This window comes from Eutrema salsugineum, unplaced genomic scaffold, assembly GCF_000478725.1.
Source record: "Eutrema salsugineum unplaced genomic scaffold, Eutsalg1_0 scaffold_6, whole genome shotgun sequence".
Lineage (NCBI taxonomy): Eukaryota > Viridiplantae > Streptophyta > Magnoliopsida > Brassicales > Brassicaceae > Eutrema > Eutrema salsugineum.
In genome coordinates this window covers 10,867,917-10,887,262 of record NW_006256547.1, presented here as the reverse complement: position 1 = coordinate 10,887,262, position 19,346 = coordinate 10,867,917, and the positions used below count along the sequence as shown (strand labels likewise).

The 19,346-nt window shown below is 42.3% G+C and overlaps 2 non-coding genes across 2 annotated transcripts; both read left to right on the top strand.

The window, feature by feature from the left end:
- The first annotated feature begins 8,761 nt into the window (after positions 1–8,761).
- LOC112083573 lies at positions 8,762–8,868 on the top strand. Its single transcript, XR_002897709.1, has one exon. It is a non-coding gene; the product is annotated as a small nucleolar RNA R71 (small nucleolar RNA).
- Positions 8,869–13,533: 4,665 nt separating this feature from the next.
- On the top strand, positions 13,534–13,639 carry LOC112083713. Its single transcript, XR_002897849.1, has one exon. It is a non-coding gene; the product is annotated as a small nucleolar RNA R71 (small nucleolar RNA).
- The last annotated feature ends 5,707 nt before the right edge of the window (positions 13,640–19,346 follow it).

Here is a 19,346-nt window from a genome sequence, read left to right as displayed (position 1 = left end):
AATATTTTAAAGGTACCCATGAGTTCACAATGACATGTACAAGCAATGATAATTGGATTGTCAAATTATGGTTCTCACTTAGATAAGGCTGGATTAATCAAATCTTGATTCACTCAACAAGTTCAAAGCATAGATCAGTCTTGATTTCTTTCTTGTTTACATGCAGCAAAGAACTAGAAACTAGGGCAGTGAACCGAATTCTTAAAGTGATATTCTCTCAAGGAAAAACCTATCATTACTCCCTTGCATTGATGCAGCCTACATGAACATGCAACTAGACTCATTCCTAAAAATGAGAATGCAACTACTTGAACATTTTTTTGTGAAAATTTATGATTTTTCGATTTTTTTTGGTTTTTTATATGCATTTAGATGAAACTACATGAATGCATGTAAGAATGTGACTCAAGACTCAAAGTATAAAATAAGAACAGAGAAAACATGATTAGTAAAAGATGAAACTCCTCCTCCACACTTAAATAACACAGTCCCTTGTGTTATACACAAGTAAAATGCAAAGAGAAAAAGAAAATCTATATGCATATGTACAAGGTGTGGAGTGTTACCTAAGAGCTGTGGAAGTCTGACCCCAAAGAGTAAGAGGGGTTTGAAGTGTGACCGGATGGTGTCTCCCAGGAGTGATGGCTTGCCTCATCAGAGCCGTCATCAAGATCCACCCATGCTGTGCCATATGGGACCAGGGCTGTGCAGTTTATGGAACTCTCTCCAACCTCTTCTCTGTTCCTTGTTGAAACCGGTGTTGGAGACCCATCTTTGCAAGGGTTTTCAAGCTTCTTGATCCTCTTCTTCATCTCCTTGATGCACTTTCCCATCTTGTGGATTGTTTTATCCTGGTACTTGCACCATTGTTGGAGAACACCGATCTTTTGTTGAGCTATGTACACCCTGAAGTGCCTGGCTCCTCCCAGTTGTAATCATCAAAGTGATATCTGTTTCCACCATAACGTTTTTGAGGTGGAGGCAGATCATCATCTCCAGCACCAGCAGCACTTGTGGTAGCATCTTCAGCGGTTGCTTTCCTTTCCTTGGAGGCTTCTTCTCTGCAAGCTTTCTTGTACTTGAGGATTGGTGGGTCAGTTTGGACATTCTACAGCTCTTCCTTCAGCAAGAAGAAGTGAATGTTCCTCTTTACTTGGACTGTGGTGATGGAGGGATTGGGCAGGAGAATTTGGACTGGCTCATCAGTGAAAGACTTGAAGTTGTAAACCAGCTTTGCACCAACTCTTCCTTGAAGAAAACCGATCTTACACAGATGGGCTTCATTAATCAGGTCAAACCTTGCCTTGTTCTCTTTGAATCTGTACCCCTTTGCCTTCATGATCTTTGTTACAACCCATCCATGGGTCAGTTTTGCATCCTTCTTTGTTGAACCCCAAATGCACTTTTTGTAGAACATCAAAGACCTTGCTAATTGAGAGGCAAGGCAAGATGTGTAAGCATATCCTTCATAGTGCTTCCCATCTTCATGAGTTGGCATCAACTGTTTCAGCCCCATACCAAGGAGATTCAGATCAACCTTGTGAACTCTCCCAACATCAAATTTGAAGAAGAAGCTGTGAGAGAGGATCTTGTGGACATATCTCAGCATTGGGTTCCTTATCCAAGAGGACTTAGCTGCTCCAGCTGTGTACTTCCCAGAAGCTATTGATCTCCATAGAGCCTGAATATCTTCCTTTCTGAGATTAATCTGGTTGGAGAGAGGAACGTTCTTAGGTGCAGAAAACCCAAATATCTTATTCAGTTCCCTGAATGACACTGTGTAGTCCTTTCCTTTCACAGTAAACTCCATGTAACCAAGACCATCCCCTTGAAGAATTCTTGAATCCATTGGGTAGTACATAAAAGCATCAAAAGAAGCCAAGAACTCTTGAGACTCCTCTTCATATGCGATCTCTCTCATCTCCAAAAGTGATTCAATGCCCATGTTCCTAAGCAAAGTTTTGACATCTTCATAGATGCCAATCTTCTTCAGAAAGTCCAAATCAGGGAACCTCCCTTGCTGGATCCCCATTTGTTGAAACTTGGCCAGATAATCAGGTGTTTCTGGTTCAGTTTTCTTGATCCTCTTTGATGCCTCTTCAATGGTGCCTTGGGAACCTCCAGCTGAGCTGCTTGAGCCACTCTCAGTATGTTCATCATCAGATACCACAGCCAACTGTTTCTCTTTCTTCTTGGAACCAGAAGCAACCACCAATGCTTTCTCTTCATGCCTTGTCCTTTTCGGCGCTTGATCACATTTCCCTTACTTTGTGATTTTCTTGGTGACTTGGCCTTTTCCTTTTGGCTGTGAAGAGCCTGAGACCAAAACCCTTGTCCTTGGATGCAGTGCCCTTCTTCTTGGCTAGAGAGTTGGTTCTTTCAGTCATCTGCCAATAAATTTCTCAAAAACAAGATTAGCACAAGATCAAGTTTCACAAAATTCTCCAAATGTTGCAAGAATCGATTTCCAAGGCACCTGAACAAGTTCCTCAAGCCAAGCATCAGTTCAATAAGTTCATAGCAATGCAAAAACAAGAGTGAAAAGCAAGGACTAAGCAGGAAACAAGTTCATTTCATTTCCAAGAAAAATCGATTTTTCATGAATTAACAATTTTCAAAACTCAAGAACAATGAATCACCAACAAAGTGCTCTGGTTTCCATGACTATCTAGCACCCTAGCATTTATAAAAATAATCCCAAGGTCTAAAACAACCTATCAAAATCGATTCTACACCTTGAAGTTCAAAAATCACCATTGAAGAACATGGAAAAAGACGAATTTTAACAGAGTGAATACCTTGGGATTATGTTGCAAACGAGTTCGAATTGCAATCAGGATAATGTTAACAACTCAAAAACGAGCTCAGAGCACTTTGAATCAACGAATTTGGTGGAGAAATGAGAGAGTTATGAGGAAAACAATGGAGAGAAATGAGGTGAGAGAGCAAACTCGTGGTTTTGGTGAGGAAGAGAGAGTGTGGGACTAGGTTCAGCCTTTGGACTGGTGGTCAATAGATCTATTTTGACCTATCAAGGCTTTGACCTGTCTTTTTCTCGTTGACCGAATTCCTTTCTCTTCTTGTGCGACCTGGAACTCTCGTGACCGCACCGCACGACCAACTCGGTGTTAAGTTCTCCTTACGTGTGCGACCTGGGACCTCCTTTCTCTCACCTCGCAGGCTTACGTCGCACATAAATCTTTGTTTCACGTTCTCATCCTCCATCTCGTGCTGCGACCTGGGTGAACACCGAGCTAAGCCGCATGACCCAACCGGTGTAATTTGCGAACCTTAGTGCGCCTTGGTTTTTCCTTGATTCAGGCCGCATGACCAACTCGCAGTTCTTGGCACTTAGACTTCTTGGGTCCTTTGTTTAATGTGCGACCTAAGATGATGTCAAGCCGAGCCGCATGTCCTAACCGGTGTAATTTGCGGACCTTAGTGCGGCTTGGTCTTTCCTTGATTCAGGCCGCACACCTAAGTCGCAGGTCCGGGCACTTAGACGATTTTACATCTTGTACTTCATGTGCGGCCTGGATGCTCTCGGTTCTTCTCGCACGCCCAGGCCGGTGTATATTGCGAGTTAATGTGCGACCTGGTTCTCTCCTTTGGTGAGCCGCACGACCAACTCGCACGCCCTGGTACTTAGGCATCTCGGCCTCTTTTCCTCCTGTGCGACCTGGTTCTCCTTGCACCCAGCCCACAAGCCTAAACCGGTGTGATTTGCGGATATCCCTGCTCCTTGGTCCCTTCTTGAGTTAGGCCGCATGATCTTCTCGCAGGCTTCTACACTTAGACACCACATGTTCCTTCTTTTGTGTGCGGCCCGGGTCCTTTGAGCATCAGCTAGCAGATCCAGCTCGGTGTGAATTGCGAGTGGTCGTGCGTCTTAATCTTCTTTCATATAACCCGCAGGACCAGGTCGCACGTTATCACACTTAGACACCCAAGCTTCTTTTCCCTTGTGTGCGACCTGGCTGCCCTAGGACTTTCTCGCACTCCTCACTCGGTTTAATTTGCGAGTTCTGCTGCGGCTTGGCTCTCTCTTGTGCTGAGCCGCATGACCAGCCCGCAGGTTTTGACACTTAGGTGTTTTTGGGCTCAAATCTCCTGCTTGCAGGTGAGTAACCCGCGGACCCAGGTAGGCGTCAAATGCGAACTCATCTGTGAGATAGTTCTCAGCCAGGCTGACCCGCATAACCAAGTAGCATGCAACCGTTCTTCAAGTTTTCTTCAGGCCTTAAACACTTCTCTCAGTTTTCTCACATGCCCCAATCCATTTTGACCTTAGCCATGACCTCCAAATATCACCTGGAACCTGAGATCAACTCACAAAACCCATCAAAAAGTTCTAAAACATAAAAAGAAAGAAAAGAAAAGATCAAAAGCATATATACAAAGGATAAGCTTGGGGTGTCTCCCAAGAGCACTTTGTTTAAAGTCTCTAAGTTTGACTTTGAAAACCTGTTTAATAGGCTGGTGGTGGATCAAGAAGGGGAACTGATGTAGCTTCCTCCTTCCCTTGTGAAACTAGGTAGTGCTTGATCCTTTGGCCATTTACCACAAACTCTTGACCATTCTTGCCCTCTAACACCACAGCTCCATATGGCCTGACCTCAAGAACTTTAAAGGGACCAGACCATCTAGACTTAAGTTTTCCAGGAAACAACTTAAGCCTAGAGTTGAACAGCAACACCAGATCACCTTCCTTGAACTCCCTTTTCAGAATCTTTTGATCATGTAGAGCTTTGGTCTTCTCCTTATAGATCTTGGAGCTCTCAAAAGCCCCCAACCTGATCTCTTCAAGTTCATGGAGTTGAATGACCCTTTTCTCTTGAGCTGTCTTGAAGCAATGGCCTCAACCCACTTGGACACATAGTCCACAGCCACTAGAATGTACTGATTCCAATAAGATGAGATGAAAGGCCCCATAAAGTCAACTCCCCAGCAATCAAAGATCTCAACTTCTAGTATTGGGTTTTGAGGCATCTCACTCCTCTTTGAAATGTTCCCATGCCTCTGACAGGCATCACATGCTGAAACAACCATCTGAGCATCCTTGAACATTATGGGCCACCAAAACCCACTCTGAAGAACCTTGGCCACAGTCTTGAATGCTCCCATGTGACCCCCAAAAGCTGAACCATGACACTCTTGCAACACTGGTTGCATCTCTTCTTCAGCAAGACACCTTCTATACAGCTGATCTTTGTTCAGGACATACAGGTAGGGCTCATCCCAATGGTATCTTTGGACATCTCTGAAGAACTTCTTTCTGTGGTAAGCATCAAGTTCAGGTGGTTCCACTCCACAAGCAAGAAAGTTCACAATATCAGCAAACCAGGGCATTCTTATCTTGTACTTCCATATCAAACTCCTGAAGTAGAAGGACCCATCTCAATAGTCTAGGCTTAGCATATTTCTTGGTCATCAGATACCTGAGGGCTGCATGATCAGTATATACAATGACTTTTGATCCCACCAGGTAGGTTCTGAATTTATTAAAAGCAAAGACTATTGCCAACATTTCCTTCTCAGTGGTAGCATACTTCTCTTGGGCAGAGTCAAGGGTTCTACTGGCATAGTAGATAACATGAAGCTTCTTGTCCTTCCTTTGGCCAAGTACTGCTCCAACTGCAAAATCTGATGCATCAGTCATAACCTCAAAAGGAAGGGACCAGTCTGGAGCCTGGACTATTGGTGCACTGACTAATGCATCCTTGATCATCTTGAAGGCTTCTTCACATTCAGCATCAAAGATGAAGTCAACCTCTTTACACAACAGCCTTGTCAAGGGTCTGGCTATTCTTGAGAAATCTTTGATGAATCTTCTGTAAAACCCTGCAAGCCCAAGAAAACTCCTTATCCCCTTGACTGAAGTGGGAGTTTGCAGATTCACCATCACTTCCACCTTTGCTTTGTCAACCTCTATGCCCTTCTCAGATATCTTATGCCCAAGTACAATTCCTTCCTGCACCAGAAAAATCATCCATGAACACCTCCACCTTCTCTTCAATGATGTCAGAGAATATATGCATCATGCAACGTTGGAATGTGGCAGGGGCGTTACAAAAGCCAAAAGGCATGCGCCTGTATGCAAATGTGCCATAAGGGCAAGTAAATGTTGTTTTCTCTTGATCTCTTAGATCTATGGGGATTTGAAAGAATCCAGAGTACCCATCGAGAAAACAAAAGAAGGGATGGTTTGCAAGCCTCTCTAACATCTGATCAATGAAAGGCAAAGGAAAATGATCCTTCCTAGAGGCTGCATTGAGCTTTCTATAGTCTATACACATTCTGTGTCCTGTTATAGTCCTAGTAGCTATCAGCTCATCCTTCTCGTTTTTAACCACCGTGATCCCACCTTTCTTGGGCACAACGTGAACAGGAGATACCCACCTTGAGTCAGAGATTGGGTAAATTATCCCTGCCTCAAGGAGCTTGAGTATCTCCTTCTTAACCACCTCCTTGAGGTTTGGGATAAGACGTCGTTGATGCTCAATAGAGGACATAGATTGGTCCTCTAGGTGTATCCTGTGGGTGCATATGTCAGGAGAGATCCCTCTAATATCAGCCAAAGAGTATCCTATGGCTCTCCTGAACTTTCTTATCTCTTTAAACAATGCACCCTCTTCATGCTCTAATAAGCTATCATTGATGATCATTGGATATGTGGAGTTTATGCCCAAGAAGGCATACCTGAGCCCTGTTGGTTGAGGCTTGAGCTCAACAGGGGGTGCATCAGCCTCATTCCAATCCTTGTCAAAGCTGCATTGGCTAGTGTCTGATCCTTTGATAGCCAAGACCTCAGAGCCACTTTGTTCCAGTTCCAAAAAACTTGTCTCAGGACCAAGTTCTCTAGCATTGTCCAAATACATCTTGTACCCTTCACTTTCTTCTGCTAAGAACTCATTGTCTCCTTGCTCTTGAGTTAAAGCAGCTTGAAGAGGGTCCTCAGTATTCAGCTCCTTAAGCAACTCATCAGCCAACTGATCCATTGTCTCCACATAGAAGCATTGACCTTCTATGGTGGGTTTCTTCATCATCTCATTCACATCAAACTTAAGCTTCTCAGATCCAAGTTGAAGCTGTATGATCCCACCTCTCACATCAATAATAGCTCCTGCTGTGGCCAAGAATGGCCTGCCCAAGATAAGAGGATCAACTGGTTCCTCATCCATTTCTAGCACAACAAAATCAGTTGGAACCTCAAAACCACCTATCTTAACAGGCAGATCTTCCAACATCCCAACAGGTAATCTAACTGATCTGTCTGCAAGGATAAGAGACATCCTTGCAGGTTTGAATACTCTAAAGCCAAGCTTATTTGCTATGGAGAATGGCATCAAACTGACAGATGCTCCCAGATCACAAAGGCATCCAGAGAATAGTAGAGGTCCAATGGCACAAGGGAGTGTAAAACTCCCTGGATCAGTCAGTTTTCTTGGAATGGACTTCTTCTGAATGATGGCACTGCATTCATGACTTAGTACCACCATGCCTTGAAGTTCTTTAGTCTTGTTCAGAATGGCATCTTTCAAAAACTTACCCATCTTTGGCATCATTAGAAAAGCATCAATGAGAGGCATTGTGAGTGGTGTCTCATTGAGTGCCTTCTCAAATACAGCTCTTGCCTTGTCTACAAGTTGCTTCTTAAATCTCCCTGGAAATGGGAGCTTGGGTTGGTATGGAGGTGGTGGGACATATATCTTTTCTGGTTCAGGTTCTTTTTCCACCTCTTTACCCTTTTCTTTCCTTGGTCTCTCAGCAACTTGATCATCTTTTAAGGCTGCCTCCCCCTCAGTTTGATCATTGTCCTCAATGATCACATTGTTGTGCTCAATACCAGGTAGCTCCTTTCCACTCCTCAGTGTAATGGCTTTAGCATATTCTTTGGGGTTGGATTCAGGCTTTCCAAGTAGATGTCCTTGGTTCCTTGAGCTAGAGGCCTGGTTTTGCTTCAATTCTTTGATTTCCTGCTGCATGGCTGCATTCTGGCTTGCAAATCTCTGTTGACCCTGAAGCAGTTGTTGCAGAATCCCAACCATATCCGATCCTATCTGTGGCTGCTGCTGAACCAGTGGTGGCTGAAACTGATGTTGAGCCGGCGCTTGTTGCTGGAACTGAGGTGGACCAAACCCTGGTGGTGCCTTTTGTTGTTGCTGTGAACTGAAACCAGTACCCTGAAATGGTTGCTGTTGCTGACCAAAACCCTGATTCTGAGCAAACTGATTCTTAGGTTGAAAAGATCCTTGAAAGTTGTTCTTGGGAACAAAGTTCTGTGGAGCTTGAGAATTGGGATATACATGGTCTTGTGGGTTTGCTACATTGGGATTCCTGTAAGAGAGGTTCTGATTGGCATTGCCATACTGATATCTTTGGAACCTCTGATTCCCAATGTAGTTAAGCTCCTCCTGAGTAAGACCTTCTTCACTGATGTTCTCAAAACTTTTGAGAAGGTTCTTCATACTCTCCTACAAAGTGCATTGGGTTTTGAGAAACCAATTTCAACTTGTCTAATTCACTCCTCAACTCCTTAACTTCTCTAGTGAGCCTCTGTTCAGAGCTTGAACCTTCTGATCTATTTGATCTGTCATAGTCTTCACCATAAGTGTCATTGCTCATTGCTAAGTTCTCCACTAGCTCTAAAGCAGCATGAATCTCCTTTCCAAGAAAGTTTCCATTGGAGGCAGTATCCAGCTGGTTTCTAATCTTGGGAAGAGATCCTCTATAAAGTGTGCTGAGAAAAGAAGCCTCACTAAACCCATGGTGTGGGCATTGGTTGGTGTAGCTCCTGAATCTCTCATATGCTTCACCAAAACTCTCATTGCTGTGCTGAGTGAAGCTAGAGATTTGGTTTCTTAGCTTTGCTGTTCTGGAGGTGGAGAAGAACTTAGATAGAAATGCCTGCTTGCATTGCTCCCAGGTTTGAATGGAGCCTCTTGGAAGATTCTTCTCCCATTGGTGAGCTTTGTCACCAAGACTGAAGGGGAATAATCTGAGCTTGAAACTGTCCTCAGAAACTCCATTTATCTTTGTCAGGTCACACACTTTATCAAATTGATCCAAGTGTTCCAAGGGGTCTTCCATTGCCAATCCATGGAACTTTGAGTTCTGAACCATATTCAACAAGGATGCCTTCACTTCAAAGTTGTTGTTTTGCACATGTGGTGCTTGAATTCCAGCTCCATACTGATGAGCATTGGCCCTGTAATTTTCTCCAACATAGACCTGTGGCTGCTCATATCTCCTTTGCTGGTGTTGGAAGGGCTGATGTTGGTGGTGCACCTGTTGTCTTTGCTGTACATTGGCCTGATGCCTCTGCTGATGAGCTGGAGGTTGTCCCTGGTGGACATAAGCTTGCTGTTGATGCACCTGTTCCTGATGAACATTACCCTGATGTAACCCTTGACCAACTCCATTACCAGCTGCATTACCAGCTCCATTACCTTGAGCCTGTTGCTCCTGAGCCGGTTGCTCCATGTCAACCACATGCTCTCTTTGTTCTTCCATATCAGCCTGATCAATCTGTCTTCCACGCCTGTCCCTTCTCCTCCTTGGTACCAAAAGGTTAATGTTGTCGTTTAAGGGGAAAGGTGGACCACAGCTTCTTGATCTGGACCTGGTGTTCATGCACCTGAAACTCACAACCAGAACTTGAAAGAAATTAGAAAACACAAAAAAAATGCTTGATCTCAAGAACAGATCAAAGACTAATGCTAAACAATCCACAATTTGGCAACGGCGCAAATTGATAGACAAGAGTTTTTAGGCTCTTAAGTGCTATCAATCCCCTTTGTCAAAGTAGTATAAGGGGTGTCAATCCAAGAATGTGGAAGCTAGACACTAGACTATATGAACTGATCTTAATTCAAGCAAACAAATGAGGTTTGGTTTGAACTGATGATTAAAACAAGAAACTAAACAATATAAAGAGAAGATAACAATGATAAGCAAAGCAAACAAAGACAAGCAAATAACAAAATGATGATGAGAATGTATGTATGATGATGAGAAATGTCTTAGACATGATAGTGGATTAGGGTGCCTTCAGTGTTAAACTAGTGAGCTAATGAATCATGTGATCAAGCAAACCATTCAACTTAAACATTATTAATTAAGTTAATCCTCTCATGAAGGTATCAACTTCTATGCTAAAACAGTTTCTAACCTAATCATCATTAGTGAAACATGAATCAACAGGCATTAAGAACCAATTTAATCTATCATTTAATCATATAAACAATCATTCTCATGATGAATAACACTTAAACCTCTAACAACCTTGGTTCAGGCATTTCATCAAACACTTTTGATGCATGAAATACCCAGAATCTAGACCACATATGATGTGTATGGATCTAGCATTAAGAACAGGTTGTAGAGAATGAAATATGAATGATCTAACCCCTAAGCTCACTAATCTACCACCTAAGCACCCTAATCTACATATCTAAGACCTTAATATGGGATTACTCACTAATCATGATCAACACACTAAATCCTTTGCAAGATGTGTTGTTAATCATGATTAGAAGTGTGTAAATGAAGATGGAGATGATAGATTAAGAAGAAGTAAGCTTTAAACACAAAGATCTCTCAAACTCTATTGATTAGAACCCTTAAAAATCGATATTACTCTTCTCAAAGGGGAGTCTTTCACAAAAGAGAAAAGAAACAAAAGGAATAAAGCTTAAGTCTTGGGGATAAAACCCTAAAAACTATATATAGGTCTCTAAAAACAAACCGGGTCAGCCTGGAACAAACCGGGTCCTGACCCGGCTTTAGTGGATAAAGTGACGAATATGCGAGTTGGTCAGGAGCCTCCCAGGTCGCATGCCCAAGTCGCACATGTGAAGAAACAGTCTTGTGAGCCTTAAATCCCTTAGTCTCAGCCGCATGCCCATCTAGGTGTGTTTTGCGAGTCTTTGTGCGATTCAGTCCTCTTGCTCTTCAACTCACATGACCAAGACGAAATCTGGGGAGGATATGTGTGCGACTTGGTCCTCATGTAATCCCAAGTCGCATGCCTAAGTCGCACAACCAAAGAAAGAGGCTTGAACGAGATAAAACCCTTGTAAGCCCAACCGCATCACTCTCTCGGTGTGATTTGCGAATCCGTCTGCGGCCTGGTCCTTTTTGCTCTCTAACTCGCATGACCATGTAGCAGGGGCCTTCAGGGATGTGTGCAGCTTGTTCTCCATCACTCCCAAGTCGCATGACCGAGTCGGTGTAGATTGCGAGTCTTCATGCGGTTCAATTCCAGGCTTGGCCAACTCGCATGCTCAAGTCGCACGGTTGTGGACTTAGCATTTTTCTTGCTCGGGAACCTTAGAACTTATCCAGTGATGCCTTACTCGCACATCTCAACATGCAGCTCAACCCCCAGGCATTCATCTTCAGGCGTTGCGAGTTAACCGAGTCGCAAGACTATCTCGCAGCATTCAGGTCTCCTCGGACAACTTCACATTCAGTGGAGAGTAACTTCCAGGATACTGGTCCAAATGGTGTTATTCTAGTTTCAGTGGACAGAAGACTCAGATATATTCAACTTTGCTGAAGGGCTCGAGCTCAGGTGACGTCGGCAAGGGCTCCGTTCCGCCAGTTCTTTGGCGCGCGTTGCTTTGGTCTTTTATCAGCTCCGAGACATGCACTGCGTCCGATCGCCGTAACTTTCAGCTCAAAGCTCCAAATAAGTCGATCTCAATTGTTATTGAAACTAGACTCGACCCTCTTGATTCTTGATGAAGACTCCGGAAGCTGAATCGCATTGCAAGTCCTTCGTCCCACGCGATCAAAGTGAGGGTTTTGTCTGCACCAAACCATCTGTCCGAGTTTCTGTACACAGGTGAAGGTTCCTCCATGATCCCAGCTCCATGTTGCTCCCAAAAGTCTCCAAATGACCTGAGAACACTCCAAAAATGCAGGACACTCTAGGACCTAATGCAAATCCTAAACAAAGCTTGAACCAAGGACAAACTCTAACAAAACTAGCTAAATGTATGCATGAGACTCAATCTTTGGACAAGAATGCAATCCTAAACATGACAAATTATGAATATATCACCGGTGGCACTACTATCTTGATCTTTGAAAATTGCTTTATTGCAAATGCTTTCAGTTCCCTTTTGTTGTTTTCAGGTTTTTTGTTTTCCAAAGCTTTCTCCTTGGGTTTACCTCTTCGAGTTGGAGCTTTATCTAGTGTAGTTCTATAGAACTCTTTCCTGTCCACATTCACAAAAAATAAACAGCGATTTGCATGGTCAATAACAGCACCTACAGTTGTTTATAATGGTCGGCCATAGATCAATGGTATGTCCTTGTCTTGGTCCATCTCCAACACTTGGAAATCAGTTGGAATAATCTTATTTCCAATGACCAATTGAAGGTTTCAAACCATTCTTTCTGTTCTCTTCTGAGATGAATCACCAAAAACTGGAGATGGAATAAACCTCTCTATACTAAGTCTCTCAGCAATAGATTTTGACATGATGTTCACTTTAGCACCAGAAACACATAAATAATCTGAAAATTCAATTCCAGTATTAGAACAAGTGAAAGAAAAACACCCTGGTTCCTTATACTTTTTGAGTCTTTGGATAGGGAAATGTTTTGGTACCTCCTTTATTCACGGTTTTTGGGTCCTTCATGAGCATTTCAGATCTTGACTTCTCCTTAGTTTCTGCGATGGTTTCTTCTTCTGGTATTGTTGAGATAGCATTGCAGAACTTCTTCGGGTTGTCTTCTACTCTTCCTGGCAAAGCTCCTGATTGCCTCTTCATTGAGTCTGCTGTTTGGCCTACTTTTAGCTCAAACTTCTTGACATTGGTTGAAAGTGATTCAAACTTCTCATTCAAGTCATTGTACATACAGTGACCTTTATATTCATATCTCTAGTTGATTTCTCAATGCCCTGCGACAGCTGCTGGAGATTTTGTTCAACTTTCATCATCTGATTACTCAGTTGAGCGATGGTTGCTTCTAAAGAGCTGGTCTGAGCATGTTGAGGGATGAAAGGTGGTCTTTGTTGAAAGTTTCCTCCTCCATAATTCCCATTTTGGAACTTGTTTGGAAAACTTCTTTGCTTCTGCGGATAAGGCTGGTTCTGGGGGTTCTCCGCTCCCTGATTTCGGTATGAGAGTTTGTTGAAGTTGGCTTACTGAAGTTATTATTGAAGCCAGGGTCGAACCTACTTTGCTCCAACAAAATTGATATCCTCTTCTTGAGCATATGCGCCATCTTCCTCATAGCTTCCATCATCTTCCTACCTACAGCAGTTTCGCAAGCATGTATATGCTTATTTTGAGAGTTGACTTACCATGATTTTTAGCTCAGAAATCTCTCTTGTCTCATGACTAATGATGGTCTTCTTTGATTTGTCATATTCAGGATTGTTGTTGCTATTGGCTACATCGAGATTCTTGTTGAGTGCTCTCCCTTGTGTTACAGTCTTTGAACCGGAATCTCCTTTACTAGCAGTGTCAAGCGATAGTTGATACTTCTGTTGAAGTCCTCAGCAGGTTTGCTCCAGAGAAACAATGATGAGGGCAGTCTCTCTCATATTCCTTAAATCGCTCCCATGGCTCGAAGAATGACTCTATGGGACCTTGTTGGAAACTTTGGATCTTGTTTCTCAGCTGGTTTGATCTTGACTTGGTGTAGAAGTGGTTCAGAAAAGCAGACTTGCATTCTTCCCATGAAGTAATAGAACCAGATGGCATAGATTTCAACCATCTGAAAGCTTTATCACTTAAAGAGAAAGAGAAATGCTTACACTTCACATAATCTGCAGAACCTGGAGTGGTTCTCACCATGCTGCAGATTTCTTTAAAAAGATCTATATGATCCATGGGATGCTCTGTAGAGACTCCATGGAACTGATTTTGCTTCACCAAGGTAACAATTTGAGGTTTAATCTCAATGTCACCTCTTGCTGGTGGAGGAACTTGAATAGCAGATCTGTTTTGAAAGAGTTGGTGAGGTGCATCAAAGTCAGAAATAAACCTATTGCGGGCTTGTCTTCTCCCAGGATTGACAAGTTGTATAGGTTGATTAGCTTCTCTTCCATTAGGAGGAACAATGTTTTCATAATTCTTCTGATCTTCAAGATCGGTCTGGTCTTGTCTCCTTTGGTCGTCATCGTTTTGATCAGCACGTCTAGGGAGTTGATTTCCCTATTCGTCGAGCACAGGCTGATCATCTGCTCCATGAGCAGCCTCTCGGTCATCTCCGTGTATAGAATCACGGTCATCATTTCCATTGTGATCATCTTGATCACGGTGTAAAGGGTTTTCCCAATGGGCGTTTGGATCGGCCATCTTGAGCGTTATTATTCTGCATCTTTGGAGTTCTCTTTTGTGTTAGTCCATATCGTCTAGGGGTGCTACAATATTGGCAGGATTTCTCATAGTGTTCATGCACTTGAGATCAAAGAAAGCAAAGATAAAAAGAGAAGTAAAAAAAACATCAGCAGAACTCGAAAACCTTGTGGTCTAGAATTTATATTAGGTTAAGGAATCAATTAAATAGCAAACAAATCCCTGGCAACGGCACCAATGATGTGGGTACAGTGGGCTACTAAAAGTTTTAACCTAAACAAGTTGCAAGTGCACAGCAAACGCAGTAGTACTTAGGGATCGAATTCACAAGGATTTGTGTGTTAAGAACTCCTAACTGATACTAAAGACAATTGTAGACCTAAACAGATTAAAGGGGGTTTTGGTTGTCACTAGTTTTAATAAACTAAGCAGGGAATAAAAACGTTGAAAAGAAATCGGTTTAAAAACAATAGAAAAACAGTGTTGGGATTAGGGTATCTTTAGGGTTCATGATCTAAGATATAAGGAATCTAGATAAGGATTTTCTATGACTCCGAAACTAGAATAGACACTTATAAGATTAGCCAACTCTCGTCACCCTAATTATATAATCACTCTAACTCGACAACTAGCTTTTGTCTCTTGCCGTGAAAGAGATCATGCAATTTTAATCGGAATTCATTTCTGCTCACGCCCCCTCTGTAGGTAGCTTTCGTCTGCTACTACGCTTACGTCCATAAGATCCAGTTCAGGCAATCTGATACATCACTCTTGTGGCTATGATTCAACCTTAGATCAGACACTAGGGGATCAATCCAGCACACAACATTAAAAACACGATTAATGGGAGAGTCATGTAAAAATAAGAAATCCTTAGTCTAATAAAACCTAGATGTCATCGATCATAGGGTCCCTTTTGATGGTCCCTTTATCAAATAAGGTAACTACTCAGACATGGCTGAGTTTAACATCATTATTGGTTTTAAAAACAAAAGCAGTAATGTAAAGAGATAGAAGATGAAGAAAAACATCTCTTATTAAGACAGGTGTGGCGAGAAAAGCCTTCTACAAAAGCATAAAATTAAAACCTAAAACTAAAATGAAGTACTCTCTCTAAAGCATGAAAGAGGCTTGGTTACAAAAACCTAAAGACAATGTATTTATAGTGTGTCTCCTCTTCTAGGCGTCTAGGGTTTGTAAAATGAGTACAGGAAACGACTTGGGCCTTGGTTGGGCTTCTGGGGTTGGAATTAGGTCCACCGCAAGTGAGAGTGGTTGAGCCGCGGTGTAAGATACTTTGACCGCGGGTGAGAGAGGCTCCACCTTTCCGGACTGCGTTGATCTGCCTGTAGTGCATTGATGATATCTGGAGATCTAACTGTTGGATTGCATTGATTTCAAGTGAATTGGAAAGCTAGTTGTTTCCTCTATAATGTCTCTAAATTTGGGGATGAGCAGACGGTGAGAAGGTCTTCATTAGTTATCAAACTTCTGACAGACTGAATTTATCCAAAAATGTACATTTGCTTTAAAATGCACTCCAAAAGTCCAAGTTTCCTGAAAATTCTTTTAAAACTCCAAAACATGGAACTTACTTGTAAAACATTAAAAATTGATTGAAAACACATTAAAAGTGATCCATAAAAATTGTAAAAATCATGTGTTATCAGCTCTCTGGGTGACGAGGCATCGCTTTCGGCGAGCCACCAAGACGACTCTCCGCCTGGGATAAATAGGTGCATGCTTCAACCAGTTCTTTTCATAGACCCACTCCTCTAAGGGAGGAATCGGTTGACACTGCCAAGGTGAAAGCCAAGGAGGAGGAGTTTCTCTTTGACACGGTTGAGGCGAAACTTGAGTTGGTGCGTTGCATGGCGAGCCAAGGCGCCTCTACATCAACGCAGCCTAGGGCTCGACAAAAAAAGAGACAAAAGCCTGACCCTCCTAGATCGACTCTTTCGTCTGAGGAGTCTTTTGAAGCATTACGGCTCCGCTTTGGGATTTCTGAGGTGGTTGAATTTGTTCGGCCGAGCCCATCCGACCGTGCTCATAATCCACCTCCGAATCATTTTATCTTGTACGAGAGCTTTTTCAAACTGTGCTTTCTATTATTCCGATCCCTGATGTGATCTTCTGATACCTTTGGAAACACGAAATTTTCATTGGGCAGATTATACTAAGAGGACAGCGGCATATGATAGGGATCTTGGTTTGGATTTTTGAGTGCCGACTTAACATCGAACTGGATTATCTACTCGACCTTCTAGAGATTCGCAAAGCTATGTGGAAAAAAGGTTTTATATTTCTAATAAGGCGAATCGGAAGGTGATTTAGGGCTTTCCAAGTAAGGATAGTTACAAGGACGAGGGCTTCTTTTTTTGTTCTTGTCAACGAGGCATCGGTCGCCGATGATTTTGTCAACTTGACCAAAACCACTCGGGGACCACTTGGTAGCCAAACTGATGTCTCGCCTCGGGATCTTTTAGTTGTTTTATACTGATTGTGACTTTTGTAAATTCTTCTGCCGTGCCCCACTAACTTGATCGCTGTTGTGACCTTGTTTATTTCGTTTTGCAGTTCACAACGTTCTTCCGCCGCTCTAGACGCCTTGGTCGCTAAGAAAAACAACTGGAAATGCCATTTTTCCCTCGAGAGAGTTGCAAAAGCTCGATTGAGAAATTTGAGTGTTTTCTCACCAGTCGGATTGGAAACCACCTGAGTTTATTAACTCGTTTACTGATCCCAATTTAAAGTCTTTGCAAATTAGACTACCTTATGTGGATTGATACCCTAAATATTGTGCACTTACAGGAAACTAGGCTTTATAAATTTAAAACTTCATTTATGATCTCCTAATCCTAGCAACATCACTAAATTAACAATGATACATGTTGTTGGGGATAAATTCTATCCTTCATACGTGGATGAACCGCATGCTTACATGTGGCGTCCAAGGCTTTTTTGCAGGTATGCCCCCTTGGCTTATGGCCCAATATAGCCTAATATGACCTAAGCATATAGCACCGGGCCTCGAAACCATATGGATTTGGGAGATCCGTCACAAGAGGCCCACCTATTCCAGGGTTCCTCTTATCTGATAGCGCAGGCCACGCTGTAAGAGACAAGGGGGTTGGAAACTGAGTGTTTAGGAGGAGGAGAGGTCATATTTCCTTTGTCCGAGGCCTAAGCTCGGTAATCCGAAAAGATCGGGATATAAGGAAGTGTGACGCGCACAGGTACCTGAAAATGGAGTCACCCATGGAGATAACTCTGACAGCCCGGTCCCTGTATCGAGGGATCCAGACCAGGTATGAACAATCCTTCAAGCAGAAAACACTGTTTAACTTTTCCTTCATTCGACAATAGAAATATGTCTTCGTCTGATTTAATTGCACATACCCTTATCAACCCACGAGATTGGCATTTAATGCATCGTTCTTATGTGTGTCAGGTGACAATGACCCTTCACAGGAGCCAGAGGAAAAGCAAAGATTCAGCAGAGGCCATACCGTGTCTGAACTACTGACCTGAACCGTACATTGAAGATGAAAGGGATGCGTCAATGAACGGTCTCGCAGCAGGGAGAACACGCCAAGGAAAATTGGTGAGACTCTGAGAGGCCTGACGCAAGCACAAGATTGAGATCCCATCAAATCGGATCAAGGACTGCCCCGCCTGACTCAGGATCCAAGGACCGACCCGGTATACTAATACATGTCACGTAAAATCTTATAAATACTTAGTCCCTTCCAATGAGGAAAGGATCCCTCTTCTTGCTGTCTTGAGGCTCATATTATCTGTCAAGATACTTGTGATCTTTGAGCTTGAGCATCTTATACTTTCCGGTCAATACTCATACCAACTATTTAATTCTTCTCCACGGTGGTCTCTAAACCGTGGAGCATTTCCACCCAAAAACTCTTTCATTTCTTCTTTTTCACCTCAAAAAACTCATGTCCGAGTCTGTTCCATCTTTCACTGGAACGTTTGCCCTCTTTTTCCGATCTCTTTTCTCTCTCCGATTAGCCACTTTGTAGTCTTATTCACTGTTTTTTTATTTGAGCGTCAGAGAGCCTTCGGAAAACACATCCCCATCTTGTTTCCAGGTTTTCACGTGTTTTCTGGTTTTGCAGGAGACTTGCCTCTCCCCCTCCCAAAGGACTAAAATCCCCTAAACACATGTGATGATCTCGTGAATTATTGTCTTACTCGTGAGTTATTGTCTTATGTGTCATACTTACAATAAGCACACTCAACATTATATAATAAAAAAAATGCTTAGGTTTTATATATAGTAAAACTTTGAATTTTTATCTTTACTAGACGAATACTCGCGCATACATGTGGGGTTTTTATTATTAAAAACAAATATTCTTATATGAATTTATAAATATAAAATATTTTCTATATAATATATTATTTTGTAAATATAACAATTATGTATTTTTTTATTACAAAATTTATAATATTATGTTGATTTTGGAAAGACCATATCATTTTATAGAGATTGATATTTGATTATGTGAAATAAAGAAAAAAGTCACACTAATCGAATATAGTTCTTTAATTTTCTCATATTATTTTTTCTTTTTTTCTTTTTTTCTTTGATCCATAACTATTAATAACACCGTATTTTGACCACTTTTACGGCTCATAATTGTATCTTATGCAGGTGTTTTAACTCTGTTTTCAATGTTTTTAAAGTGTTTTCAATGTTTTAGAGTTTCAAAAGACTTTACAGGAAACTTGGGCAAAATATATGCAATTTGGAACAAATGAGCAATTTTGGATAAATGCAGACCGTCAGAAGCATGACAAGCGATGAAGACCTTCTCACCGTCTGATCACCCCCAAATTTTGAGACAACATAGAGGATCCAACCAGATTTCTAATGCACTTGGTTTGGAGACAATCCAACGGTTAGATCTTCAGATACTCCCGATGCAAGAATGACAGAAAATGCAGTTCTGGAAGAGAGCAAGTGCCGCGACCGCGGCAAACACCCATTTTCCCGCGGGTAGAGCCACC